The sequence below is a fragment of the Sapajus apella genome, unplaced genomic scaffold (genome assembly GCF_009761245.1).
Source record: "Sapajus apella isolate SASKATOON/1434 unplaced genomic scaffold, GSC_monkey_1.0 scaffold7, whole genome shotgun sequence".
Taxonomy (NCBI): Eukaryota; Metazoa; Chordata; class Mammalia; order Primates; family Cebidae; genus Sapajus; species Sapajus apella.
In genome coordinates, this window is record NW_022436947.1 from 32,016,961 (window position 1) to 32,032,829 (window position 15,869).

Sequence of the window (15,869 nt, forward strand, 5' to 3'; positions counted from 1 at the left end):
AGGTTGTAATCTACAAGACTGTCTGCCCTAATTGTTACTGTTGCTACTGTTTCTGGTATTCTGCTACCACTACTTTTCATGTTGGGTCCGTATTTGTCTCTTTATAATTATACAAACTGCACTGAATTTCACAAGGGGCTTGGAAATGCCTGTGGTGTTTGATTAGGATTTTTCTTTTTTGAGAAGAGATTTCACTTTATTGACCAGGCTAGTGAGGTGGCTGTTCACAAGTATGGTCATAGCATACTGTGGTCTGGAACTCCTGAGCTCAAGTCATCTTCCTGCCTCAGCCTCACAAGTAGCTGGAACTACAGGTGCACACCACTGCGACTGGGTGTACTAACTGCACTGGTTATACTAACCTGCTACCCAACTTAGGGTTCTTTTTTGGAGACAGAGTCCCTCTCTATCACCCAGTGGCATGATCTCGTCTCACTGCAACCTCTGCCTCTCTGGGTTCAAGGGATTCTCCTGCCCCAGCCTCCTGAGTAGCTGGGATTACAGGCATGTGTCACCACGCCTGGCTAATTTTTGTATTTTCAGTAGAGACAGGGTTTCACTGTGTTGGTCAGGCTGGTCTCAAACTCCTGACCTCAGGTGATCCACCTGCCTCAGCCTCCCAAAATGCTGGGTTTACAGGAATGAGCCACCGTGCCCAGCCAGGGTTTCTCTTTAAGGCCAAGGTCTCTTTGTTCCCCTAGGGTAATGGGTATGTCCCCCAAGGGTCATAACTGACTTTATCAGTGAAGGCCATTGTTCTCACTAGTCACTTCCACTTCTAGGGTCCTTCTCCAGAGGACTCTGACTTTCTTATTAGTGATTTTAGCAGTCACATTTTCTTGATGGCCACTTTGGCTATATAGAAAATTTTCATACTAAACACTCTGGACCCATCCTGTGGCCTCTCCTGATTCTCTCTCTCATGGTTCTAGTTTATTCTCTTACTTCTCACAATGAGCAAAACATTTTGGAATTTGGATCTTAAAGGTGCCTAATGGGCTGGACACAGTGGCTCAAGCCTGTAATCCCAGCACTTTGGGAGGATAAGGCTGACAAACTACTTGAGTCCAGGAGTTCGAGACTAGCCTGAACCACATAGGGAGATATTGTGACCATAAAAAATCAAAAACTTCGCCAGGCATGGTGACACATGCTTATAGTTCCAGCTACTCAATAGGCTGAGGTGGGAAGATCACTTGAGCCGGAGAGGTTGAAGCTACAGTGGGTGGTGGTTGTGCCACTGGACTGTAGCCGGGATGACACAGTGAGACACTGCCTCAAAAAAGAAAACACAAAAGGACCTAAAAAAAATTGCAGTTCACATAATTTACATGCTAGTGACTGCCATGTTATTCCAGAGTTGTCAATGTCTTAAACCTGCTCTACTTTTATAAGAATTATGCTCTTAGATTGAGTCTAGATGATACCAAACAAGACGCCTAATACAGTGTTTTCATGTGCCACAACTCTTGAACATTGCTATTATATCTTTACATATCAACTCTGCACCGTCTGCCGTTCCCCATGTAGAATCAATCCAGTGGCCTGTCTCATATAGCTGGAGGAGAGCTGTGAGGTCCATCTGACCTCATGTGTATCTCCTATCTCAAAGCATCTACGAATTTAAAAAAATAGGGAGTTAAAAGTCAAATCAGTTACAACTTATAGAAAAAGCAGTGCAGTTAGCCAGTGAGCATGCTCAATGTCTCTCATAACATGAGATGTAAATTAAAATGCTTTGACTATCAAATTCATTTAAAAATTAAAATATTCTAGAACATGCAGTCACTTTCTATTTACACTAGGAATTGGTGAAACCATCTAAAAATATGATGTAGAAATATTTGTTTTTATAAAGTATAACAATTCTGTGCCTCTGTTTATTTAACTGAAAGTATAGATAATATCTACTTATAGTGGATGGTAAGAAATAAATTAGCGTTTTCAAAGTAATTAGAATTGTGTCTGACACAAAGAAAGTTCTAATTCGTATTTGCTATTATTCTTGTTGCCAACATTTAAAATAAGCAGACCTTTGACTTAGCAACTTTACTCATAGGAATTTGTCCTAGAAACAAAGGCAGATCTAGGCTTTGTGAGGCCAGAAACTTACGTATTTTTGGAGGTCTTCCTTAATATAGCAATGTGAATTATATTTAGCTAAGCTCATTTCACTGTATTAAATAAACTATACACTTAAACATGGTTAAGATGGTGAATTTTATCTTATGTACATTTTATCATAATTTTTAAAAAGTCCAGTTGGAAAACAAAGGCAAGAGAACGGGACTGGACATCTGAAAGCTCGCTCACTGTCCATCCACATGCAGAGAGAGAGGTCACGTGAGCACACAGAAAGATGGTAGCTGCCTGCAAGCCAAGAGAAGAGAACTCAGAACATTATGTTAAGTGAAATAAGCCAGGCACAGAAAAACAAACTTCACAAGTTCTCACTCATTTATGGGAGCTAAAATTTAAAACTGAACTCACAAAGATAGAGAGTAGAACGATGGTTACGAGAGTCGGGGGAGGGTAATGGAATAGGAGGGGGAAATGAGGATGGTTAACGCATAGAAAAATATAGGTAGACAGAATGAGTAAGATTTGACAGCACGGAAGGGTGATTCCCGTCAACAATAACTTATGGTACATTTTTAAATAATTAAATAAGTATAATTTTAGAATGTTTGTAACACAAAGAAATAAGAAATGCTTGAGGTGAAACACATCCCGTTCACCCTGATGTGATTATTACACATTGTATGCCTGTATCAAAATATCGCATATACCACATAAATATTTACAACTGCTAGGTACACATAAAAACTAAAAAAAAAAAAAAAAAAAAGTAAAGTCCTCAGAAGAAAATGACCTTGCTAGCACATTAATCTTGGACTTTCTAGCCTCAACAAATGTGAAAACTAAATTTCTGTTGTTTAAAGGAAAAAAAAGTGAATATATATAATGGGAAATAAATTAAAACTAATTAGAAGAGTTTTGGAAATCGGGTCCTTTCTTTTGTCTTAAGATCCATTGGGAAATTTTACCAGAATTGCTTATTTAGAAGTGCTTTCTGGTTGAATCCCGGTCTCCTCCACCAAAAATATTCTGCAATTCCCAGTGTTCAGAGATCCTGTGCAAGTGAGGGGTCCTGAAGGCTTAGCTTTAATACTTCCACAAGAAATCCACCTTGCCAAGAATAGTGCTCACAGTGTTTATAAGGTTGTCCACTGTAGCATAGCTAATACTAGTAAAAAAAAAACAGGAAAAAATCAATACCTCAAAAGAGTAAACTCTGAGGACTCCACTATTTGTTGCTGTTTGACTTTAGGCAAGATACTTAACCTCTCTGTTTCTATGCTTCATTATTTGTAAAACAGGGGATAATTAGACTCTATGTCATTAGATTTTTATGAGAAGTCAATGAATTGATATTTGCAAAGTGCTTAAAACAGTGCCTGGTATTTGATAAGTGTTATTTAAGTATAAAATAACAAAAAATCTAACTGGAGACTAATTAAATAAGTCCATATATTTATACAATAGAATATTACACAGGCAATAAATAGGGAAGAAAAATTTATATTAAAAATAAATATTGGTATTTCAAGCTGTATGTAATAAAAGGAAATTGTAAAACAGCAAAATGTAATATAATATCAAGTATGGGGTTAGAAGAAGAGAAACCTGCTTTTACACTACTTATAGGTAGAGTGGCTTGGTATAATACTCTTTACAGATTTTTGGGAGGAGGGTCTTATGTGGGAGAAAAGATACAAACAATTTATTTGAGTACACTGTTCACAAGCATGAAAATTTAAAAAGAAATGATCCCATAGTGTTTCTGTTTGTCTTTTTGTTTTTTGTTTTTGTTTTTGTTTTGCTTTTACCTAGCTCCCATAGAGAAATGGAGTCTCTGTCCTCCTTCCTGGATCTGGGCTCCAAGATCTACTTCATTAATAGAATAGGGAAAATAGTGACACTGGATTAGTTTCCAGGCCCAGGCCACAAGAATCTGGCAGTTTCCATGTTCTGCCTCTTGGTGTACCTGCTCCTTAACCCAGCTTCTGCTCTGAGGAAGCCTAGGCAATATGAAGAGGCCCTTTATAAGTGCTCTGGTTTACAGCCTCAGCTGAGACCCAGCTAACAACCAGCATCAACCACCAGATATGTCAGCTAATGTGCCTCTTGTTGATATCAGCCCTGGCCTTCCAGTCTTTCCTTGTAGAGCAGAGACAAGCCATCAATACTGAATTCAAGCCATGTTCCTGACCCCAGACATTGTGGGAATTAGAAACTGGTTGTTTAATGCCATTATCATTTGTGCTGATTGTTACACAATAGATAAGTGGAATATGTATATTTTTTCCCACGATCTGAGCATTTTGTGTGCTTCCAACCAGGGAGAGTCTCTTCTTAGCAGACTACATATTCCACTTCCAATCACTGAGACCCCATAGTACAAATAGAGTCGATGAGTCTTCAGCTATAAATACAGCCATTGTATCCATAACAATTGTTGAAAGTTTGTTAGTAACAGCCCTGTCCTCCATCCACATAAAAACTGTCTCATTGCTGCTTAAAAACACGTCAGGTCTGGAGTGTTCAAAGAGTTTTTGAGCCTAGGCGTGGTAGCTCATGCCTGTAATTCCAGCATTTTGGGAGCCTGAGGCAAGACATTCACTTGAGCCCAGGAGTTCTAAAACAGCCTGGGAAAGATGGAGAAGCCATGCATCTACAATATATATATAATATATAGAGAGAGACCAGGATTCAAGCAGAAAGCACTTCTAAATAAGCAATTCTGGTAAAATTTCCCAATAGATCTTAAGACAAAAGAAAAGACTCAATTTCCAAAACTCTTCTAATTAGTTTTAATTTATTTTCCCATTATATATATTCACTTTTTTTCCCTTTAAACAGCAGAAATTTAGTTTTCACAAATAATATACATATTATATATATTATGTATACACTATATATGTAGTAATATATACATATACTAAATACATGTATATGTACTATATGTATACTATATACTTACTGTATATCTACATATATAATAGACATTATAATAGACATTATATGATATATACAATATATGTACCATATATGTAGTATATATACACATATGTGATATATATAGTACATATACATATATACTACATATATTACATATATGTGTACTAAATATACTACATTTATGTAGCATACATAGTATATGTAGTATATATGCATATGTACTATATATATTACATATGTATATATACTACATATATATGTAGTACATATAGTACATATATATACACTGCATATATATGTACTATATATATACATACTACATATATATACTACATATATATAGTATATATATGCAGTATATACTATATATACATACATAGTATATATATGTACAATATATATGTAGTATATATAGTACACACATATATGTAGTACATATATATATATGTATATATATCCAGGAGCAGTGGCTGGCCCCTGTAGTCCTAGCTACCAGAGGCTGAAACAGGAAGATCTCTTGAGCCCAGGGGTTCGAGGCAGCAGTGAGCTATGATCATGCTACTTCCCTCCAGCCTGGGTAACAAAACAAACCCTATCTCTAAACAACAGAGAGAGAGCGAGAAAGTTTTTGAAACATTGGTAAAAGTAATCAAAAAAGGCCTTACTCAATAACTGAGAACTAATGGGAGTGCATGGAACTAATAGAAGTGCATGGAAGTAATGCAACGGAACTAATGGAAGTGTCACTGCAATCTGGCAGGATTAGGCAACAATTGCATGAAATCATTGGAAAGCTGGAAGAAACCTTAGCTAGAGGCATGACATGACTCTGGGGGATTAAATGAGCATAGAAAGGCAATTGCTTATGTATGACCTATGAATCAATGTACCTCCATATGGATGACACCCACATTTTTGTGTGTTGATTCACTCAGAACTCCTCCTTCTAGGAACCTTAGCTCACTGTCTGTGATGTTTGGGTCAATGTGTGTGTGCGTGTGTGTGTGTGTGCACATGCATGCGTGTGTGTGTGTGTGTGTGTGTGTGTATGTTTTCTCATGTGCCCTTTAGTATGCATCAAAAATGCATGGAAGCATGTGTAAGAAACTCTTAATAATAGTTAATAATGGCTCCTTCTGGAGAGTTGGGAAGCATAATTTGGGGAGCAGATGGTCTGTGGGAAGGGTTGGGAAACATTACTTTTAATTTCTTTTTTTTTTTACAAGAAGAATGTATTGCTTATATAGTTTAAATTTAGAAAATCAATTTTCAATAAGTGATTCTAATTAGAAGCATGGGGTTTATAACTCCTCTTCTTGGCTTTTTGGCAGATAGCGTGACATTATGTTGTATCCTGGCAGGCTTTCCTCTATTCCCTCTCTGAAAATGACAGTACTGGATAGTAGGTTGTACGCATTCATTTTTAAGGTGGAATGGTTATGAAATGTCAAGCCTTTTCACTTCTCCTTTATATTATTTAGCTCCAAAGATTTTTGGGTTCTGAAAATAAGATAAATTTTCCTCCTGAGCTTATGTATCTTAGGCATGTTTTAAGTATACAGTAGTCATTTGTGAAATGTGTATCTAAAGGTGGACATCAAAACTGTATTTGTGATAATCATTTTTCTTTTCATGCTATCTCAGAGCAATCCCAGGAAATGTTCTTTCATGATCAAAGTAAATCACTGCCTGGAAAAATGCACTGTTTTCAGTTAACTCTGCTACTAGCAAGTGCCAAACGCATTTGAAGACAAAATGTTTCACACTAGAGAAAGTTAAGTACTGCACTAAAAAGCAGCCACGAGATCACTGAGACGCAACAAGAAAACACGTGGGCCGACTGTACATGTTTATTCAGAGCAAAACCACCATCACTGTGCAGAGCTTGGTTTTATATATCTCACAACATGCCCCAGAGTGTAAGAGAGATTCAGAAAAGACAGAAGGAAAATATGCATGGCTCCCCACTGTCAATACAGGCAGTTGGGCAGCTATATTAATCGTGATTTAAAACCCTTGTAACATATTCTACTTCAACGGGATTCTACTTTTCCTCTGTGCAAAGGAATATAGTACCTATAAAGAAAACAGACAATTTGCACTTGAACTAACTTTGTGTGTTAAGGCCCTAACTGAGGACAGGTATCACAGTGTTTTCTATCTCAGTGGATAAGAATTCCTGGTTAAGAAAGCCACAAATCACATAGGAAGGGAAAGTCATAAACACAAGCTTTCAAAGTAGCTTATTTTCAGAGAAAGATAGTAATAAAGGGCTCTCCCTTTCTGTTCTTCCCATCTGAATTAAAATCAACTTAATTATTGCTAAAATTGCTTAATTATTGCTTAATTATTGCACATGCTTGACTACTGGAAGAATAAAGGAGAAAGGGGAAAAAACATCTTTTATATATTATATAATTGTTATGTAGTTGCTACTAGTCATAGTTCCAAAGAGTCATTTCTCATTTGCTGTAGGCAGCTTGTCCCTGTTACTCTGCTGTGAGAGCAGTAATTCTTGAAGTGGGATTTGGGAAGAAATCATTGAACTTCCATTTATTTTATTCCAGAAATAAAAAGGGAAAGTAAGCTTTACTATTTTCTGTTGAGAGAAATTTGGTTCTCACCTTCAGTCAATATGTTACAGAGTCACAGGTCACATACACCATGCACAGGATGTTGAGAAAAGGGCAGTTTTTCCCCAACCTGACCTGTTCACTAGTTCCTTAGCTTTCAGCGTGTTGCATTGAATTAAAGACTGTATATGGCTAATTAAGTAGATTTACAGATTGTTTTTATGCTAAACTAAATCTCAAAGTTGTCAGAGGGCTTTACAAACATCTCTGCGAGGAAACCCAGATTGAAGATAAAACTAACGATGCAAGTTCAAGCAAAAAAAAAAATGGCAAAGTAATCATTTCTATTTTTAGTATGAGATCTTTGCCATGCTGTAAATAAAAATAACAATAATCTAATCACATGTGGCCCTATATCAGCCCCCTGCAAATTTGAAATTATTCAAAGGCTTCCATATACTTTCTCTAATAATGAAGTTCTTCCTAATTGCATATTGTTTCTTGAGATACTAACTAGAGATGGTCATATACAAACATACATATATATATACAAACATATGTATATACGTTTTGTATACAAAACATACATATATACAAACATACGTATATATGTTTTGTATACATATATGTTTATATACAAAACATATATACGTTTGTTTGTATATGAATATTTATACATATAATAGAGAGAGAGAGAGAGACGGAGAGGGAGAGAGACAGAGAGAGAGGGGATGTTCTTTGTTTTTACTGATAGATGTGCATATTCAAAAATATTGAGGCCACTCTTCCAGAGAACAGAACAAAGAGCAAGAAGAGCTCAGTTTAATTTAAAAACAAAACTAAACACAAATTGAGCATGCCGATTTTTAATTTCTAGTTGATTTACTCCGAAATGCTGACAAAACTCATTTCCTAAGGAAATACTCATTCAAACACATACACATTAAAAGCATTGTTGGATTTTTTTAAATTACCTTCTTTTGCTAACTTTGGCCAACCCACCTCCAGAGCCATTTTCCTGAAGTGATTAACCTCAGAAATGCATGAAGACACACTACATTCCAAGTGAAAATACTGATTCACTTAAATAAGTGAGTAATTTCCATCATACTTAAGTAGTTTAAATGCAACTGATCCATTTTATGTGTTGTTTCTGAGTCTTCTCTTAAAAGAAACATGCATATTATTTCACAGTGAGAGTGGAAAAGATTCCGGACAATATTAGCATGTTCTAACAAGAAAAACACTTGTAAAGACTACTTCTGCTCCTTTCCTAAGTACGGTATGCACTGGAAGGGACATCAGAAATCATTCATTCCAGCCTTCTCATTTTACAGAAGGGAAGCTTGGAACGTGGAAGAGGCAGCTGCATCAGCAAGACTGCAAAGTCTGTTACCCATGAAGCCAGGATCAAACTCTTCCTGACTCATCCACCAATCACTCTCCAACTTAAGGAGACTGAAGCAAAAGCACTGTCATATCCTTGTCATGGAATTAACTCAAAAGATTTTTTATTTTTTGTTTTTAAATTTTTTATTTCCAAAAAGTTCTTTCAGATACAATTGTTTTTCCTAAAAGGACTGCCTTCCATGGAATTAAAAAACAAGAAAAAAGAAAAAGAGGCAGGCAGATTACCTGAAGTCAGGCTGGCCAACGTGGTGAAACATCATCTCTACTAAAAATACAAAATTTAGCAGGGGTGCTGGCACACACCGTAATCCCAGCTACTCAGAAAGTTGAGGCAAGAGAATCACTTGAGCCTGGGAGATAGAGGTTTCAGTGAGCCGAGATCATCCCACTGCACTCCAGCCTGGGTGACAGAGTAAGACTCCGTTTAAAAAAAAAAAAAAAAAGGAAAAGAACATAAAAGGGGAAGAAAAAAAAGCTTTAGGATATTATACAGAATATATTAAATGGAGTTTGTAAGTGATTCACAACTGACTCATTTGGCAGTTAGGACCTCGGCACATTTTCATCTTCCATACAAAATCCCTCTGGGAAATTCTAAAATATAAAGAAACGTATTTGTGACAATTTTACCCAGCGTAAAGAATATAGTATACTCTATCTATGTTTAATGTGCTAAAGAAAATTGTGCAGATTATCTTTGACTTTGGTGATCCAGAGACTCTTTTTGTAAGAAACATTTTTGTCTTCAAATATATTTGGCAATTGTGAGCAGCAGAATTAACCAAAAATAATGTATTTTCCAGGAAGTGAATTTTGATTATGCTTTGATTATAAAAAAACTTATCAAGACAACTTCACCAATCTAAACAAATATTTTCTTAAACACTCTGGTTCACTGGGCATGGGAACTAGCATTTTTAACTGCCTCTAATTCTGATATAGAATAACACTTTCAAAAAACACTGCTTCTAAGAATCAAGGACAAAGGTCATATGATCATTTTAATAGATGCTGAAAAAGCATTGATAAAATTCAACATCCATTTATGATAAAACTTTCAACGAACTGGTGTATTCGTCTGTTTTCGTACTGCTATAAAGAACTGCTTGAGACTGGGTAATTTATAAAGAAAATAGGTTTAATTGACTCACAGTTCAACATGGCTAAGGCAACCTCAGGAAACTTACAATGATGTTGAAAGGTGAAACAGAAACAAGGTAACTTCTTCACAAAGAGGCAGAAAGGTGAAGTGAAGGGGGAAGGGCCCCTCATAAAACCATCAGATCTTGTGAAAACTCACTATCACAAGAATAGCATGGGGGGAACCACCCCCGTGATTCAATTATTTCCACCTGGTCTCTTCCTTGACACATGGGGATTAGGGGGATTACAATTCAAGATGAGATTTGGGTGGGGACACAAAGCCTAACCATATCACTGGGCACAGAAGGAACATACTTCAAAACAATAAAGGCCATTTATGACAAGCCTAGAGCAATCATCATACTGAATGGAGAAAAACTGAATGCCTTTCTACTAAGATCTGAAACAAGGATGCCCACTTTTACCATTTTTATTCAACAGAGTACTGGAAGTCCTAGCCAGAGCAATCAGGCAAGAAAAACAAAGGGCATCCAAATTGAAAGGAAGAAGCCATATTATCCTTGTTCATACGTGATCCACCAAAAAACTGTTAGAACTAATAAATGAATTCAATGAAGTTGCAGGACACAAACAATATATGAAAATTAGTAGTGTTTCCATACACCAACAGTGAACAAACTGAAAAAGAATTAAATATAGCAATCCCATTTACAATAGCTGCAAAAAGTATAAAATACCTAGGAATAAATTTAACCAAAGTGAAAGATTTCTACAAGGAAAACTATAAAGCACTGATGAAAGAAATTGAAGAGGATGCAAAAAATAGAAAGATATCCCATGCTCATGGGTTGGAATAATTAAGGTTGTTAAAATGACAATAGTACCCACAGAGATATATAAATTCATTGTAAATCCTAATAAAATACTAATGGTAGTCTTCACAGAAATAGAGAAAGCAGTCCCTAAATTCCTATGGAACCACCTAAGACCCCAAATAGCCAAAGCAATCCTGAGCAAAAAGAATAAAGATGGAAGCATTGTACTATATGACTTCAAAATATACTACAAAGCCATAGTAACCAAAACAGCATGGTGCTTGCATTAAAAAAAAAAAAAAAAAACATACGAAACAGAATAGAGAACCCAGAAACAAACCCATGCGGTTACAGTCATCTCATTTTTACAAAGGTGCCAAGAACATACATGGGGGGGAAATGGCATCCTTTTCAATATATAGATTTGAGAAAACTGGATAGCCATATGCAGAAGAATGAAGCTAGGCCCCTATCTCTCACCATATAGAAAAATCAAATCAAAATAAATTTAATGACTTAAATGTAAGACCTGAACCTATGAAACTACTAGAAACATTTCAGGACATTTGTCTGGGCAAAGACTTTTTGGGTAAGACCTCAGAAGCACAACCAGCAAAAGCAAAAGTAGACAAATGGCATTACATCAAGCTAAAAAATTTTTGCACAAGGGAGGAAATAATCAACAAAGATGAGAGATGATCCACATAGAATGGGAGAAAATAATTGTAAACTATCCATTCAACAAGAGATAATAACCAGAATATATAAGGAACTCAAACAACTAATAATAGAACAAAAAAAATCCATTTAAAAATGGGCAAAATATCTGAATAAACATTTATCAAAGACATACAAATGACCAACAAATATATGAAAATAATGCCTGATATCACTAATCATCAGAGAAATGCAAATAAAAACCACAATGAGATATCACCTAACCCAAGTTAAGATGGCTTTTACCCAAGAGGCAAAAAGTAGCAAACACTGGCAAGGATGTAGAGAAAGAGAAATGCTCGTACCCTGTTGGCAGGAATGTAAATTAGCACAGCCACTATGGCAAACAGTATGGAGTTTCCTCAAAAAACTAAAAAGAGAACTACCATATGATCCAGCAACCCCCTGTTGGGTACATAGCCAAAACTAAGGAAATCAATATATCAAAGAGACATCTGCACTCTGCACTCCACATTCCTATGTTTATTGCAGCATGATTTACAATAGCCAAGATATGGAATCAATCTTAGTGTTCATCAAATCAACATATGAATGGACTAACAAATGTGATACATATACACAATGGAACATTATTCAGCAATGAAAAGAATGAAATCTTGTTATTTGCAGCAACACAGTTGAAACTAGAGTTCATTATATTATGTGAAATAAGCTGGACACAGAAAGACAAATACCACACGTTCTCACTCATATGTGGGAGCAAAATAAAGACGGATCTCATGGAGGTAGAAAGTTGATTGGGATTACCAGAGGCTGAGAAGCAGGGGGATGAAGATAAGTAGATTCATGGGTACAAAAATACAGGTAGATAGAAGGAATAAGTCTAGTGTTTGATATGTTGTTGGGTAACTATACTTAATAATAACATATTATATAGTTCAAAACAGGGGAGAAGAACTGGAATGTTCCTAACATGAAGAAAAAATAAATGTTTAAGGTGATAGATATCTCAATCACACTGATTTGATCATTATACATTGTATGCATATAGCAAAATGTTACATATACCCCCAAAATATGTAAAAATATTATGTATCAATAAAAAATCAATAAAAATACTACTGTTAAATAATAAACTGAGGTACATTAAAATTTAAGGAGTTTTGCAAATGTGTCTTCAGAAGAGTGAAAAAACAAAGAAAAAAATTAAGCAGTTTATTTGAGCAAATGATCATTCATAAGTCAAGCAGTATTAAGTGGGAAGTGATTTGGGGCTCCATGGGAGGAGTTTGAAGGGAAGACTTTTAGAAGACGAATGCAGAAGCAGAGTAGCAGCATTAATTCATTGGTTAAAGTTTGAGAAATTGTCTTATTTGGTTTATCCCAGTGAAAAAGTCCTCATTTTATAACTAATGGTCCCTTGGCCATCTATGATTAGCAAAACTTAACTTTCATTTTGTTTACATAGGAAACCAGGGCGTTGAAGCCATCTCTGCCTACTGGCTTCCATTAAGTTATTTTATTACTGCTTTGTTAAAGCCCTTTTATGCACTTACTGAAGAGACAGTTTCCTTAGAACAGGGCAGGTAGAATGCCTCCACAATGTGCCCGATACTGTACGTGCATGATGTTAGCAAATAATCTGCTTATTTAAATGAATTTCTCATTTGTTGAAGAATTTAAAAAAACATGAATATCTAATAGAAAAAGCATTTTTTAAGATACATCTATCATAGAACTTTTGTCTTAAGATGGAAATGAATAACTCCTAATCAAAAAACTCCTGCACTGTTCCTTTCATCACATCCAGAATTCCTAAAAAGACCTATTGTCTTCTAAATATTCTTTTAAATGTTATCTAGAAGAATAACATTAATCCATCAATGGCCATCAATCTATAAATGAAGATTGACTTAACGGTAGACAACAGTAATGGAATAAAGAACTAATGCCTTAGTAAGAATGCAGCAAAGTGAAGATCTAGATTAAATTGCAGGTTTGATGCTCGGACTTGGGGAGGCCTGCCTCAGATGAAGCTATGTGGCTTCCCATAGCCGGGCGAAGCATGAAGAAACTGAAGCCAATAGGGTGCAAAGATAAGAAATGAAGACAGGGGAAAACCGCTGGAGATAAAGCCGAGTCACCATTTTGGCAATGGGCTAACTTTGTCCTGCAGCCCCTTCATCTGGAGCATTTATAAGCACCTGCCTTCACGGGGTATGCAAGTAGAAGCTGGTTGGCTAAGAGAGGTAGCCAATATTTGGAAGTCAAACAGATGAAAATTAAAACCCAAGCTCCAACAGCAGCTAGGTGACCCTGTACATTACCTCTATAAATCTCAGTTGCCCATTTCTAAAATGGGGGAAATAATTTCTACATAAATACCTGTAAGAATTAAAAGATGGGTATGCAAAGTTCCTGATATGGTGTTGCTTCTTTCCTTCTTCATCTGCTCACTCTTCAATGAAAGAAAGGGGAAAGTGGGAAGCACACCTGAGGCATTCGTAAGTCAGTCACAGAGTTTGCTTCTGAGTGTTTGCATCTTTTTTAGAATTCTGCAGTGATTTTCAAGAATAAATATCACTTCATGAATATAAACTGATTACATCTCATTTTCTGTCATTTCAGTACTTTTGTAGAAAAGGTGAGCATAGATTTGTAATACTGTGCTTCCTTGTGAAATAAAACAACATTAATTTGTTGAAGATTCATTTTGTTTGGCACGGGGGAAAATGCAAAGAAATGTCAGACACAGTTTCTGCACTGCAGGATTAGCAACTGATTCGAGGTTTAAGACAAGTGAAAAGTTTCAGAGTCACAAAAATCTAAATAACTCAAGATATAATAGGAAATATGTCAAAAGGCAGTTTATGATTAGCTTCCAAATGAATTGCACAGAGAATAATTGTTACACAAATTTAGAAGAAAAAGAAATCACCCCTGCAAACATAGGAAGGAAAGTTTGAAGCAGAGGGTGGAAATCGGTGGCCCATGGGCAGAAATCAACCCATAGGCCTATTTAGTTTGAAATTCTTAGTGGTTTTGTTTTGTTTGGGGTTTTGTTTCCATTTTAATAAATCGACAGTGTTAAAAATTGGGAGAATAATGCCTTTCATTCAAAGAAGTTCTTTTTAAAGGCTAAATTGGTTGTCTTGGGAATTTGAGGAAAGAGTAACAAAAAAGGACATCCAATTATAGTTTTCTCTGCAATCAGTGCATTCATTTGTGAATAGCAGCTCCCTTCTATCTGGGCACTTCTAACATGGAAATATATTCCCTGTCTTTCCTGCTGTCAAAAATTCTTTATAACAGCAACCTTAAAGATACTTAACTATTTTTGAGCTACCAATGATAATTAAAACCATCAGGGGAAAAACCAGCAGTTCCACCTCCTAGGTGATTATCAGCTTAGAGCTGGCTTCACAGGCTGACCACTTCATAATAAAGTGAACAGGCAGGTAATTAAATCCTCAGATCTGTAAGAACCCACAGGACCTGAATGCCAGCAAGTAATTTTACATTTGAGACATTTTGGGAATCAGGCAAATGAATAAACAGATACCTTAGATTGGATTCCAGCATACACCCTGACTGCAAAGTAGCAAAACAGACACAAAAGAGCTTTGTTCAGAACTGCTTTTTTATTTAACACCACTATGTTGATAGAACAGTGAAACATTATCATTTAAATATTCAGAAGCCCAGGATGGTTTGTCCTCCAAAACTTTTCTTTGTCATATAAACATATGTTTATCTTTGTGGAATTTAATTGATATTTACTGCCTCAAGTTTCTTCAAAACTTATTTCATTCATTGAAAGCACCAGACGTTCTGTGAACCAATCTGCCTATCCAAAATATTTTTTTTCACATACTATTTCAAAGATGGTTCTGCTCACATACTAACGTTTACTGAGTAATTCAGCAAATTTTCATCTTATCTTAATAGCATTTTAGTCTGGATTTAACTTCTGAATGTTAATTGACAGGAGAATCACCATATCTATTTAATGTTGGAAGCAGTGATTTGAAATACGACAAGAAAAGAAAAATATTCTCTTTTATTATTAATTTTGTAGAGACAGCGTCTCAAAATGTTGCCCAGGCTGGTCTTGAACTTCTGGGCTAAGTGATCCTCCTGCCTCGGCCTCCCAAAGTGCTGGGAGGTACTAATTACAGGCATTAGTCATTATGCCTAGCCAAGATAAATATTTTCTAGCAGAGAAGAGCCACTAAACTACACAAATCATTCCCATGCCCAACTCAAA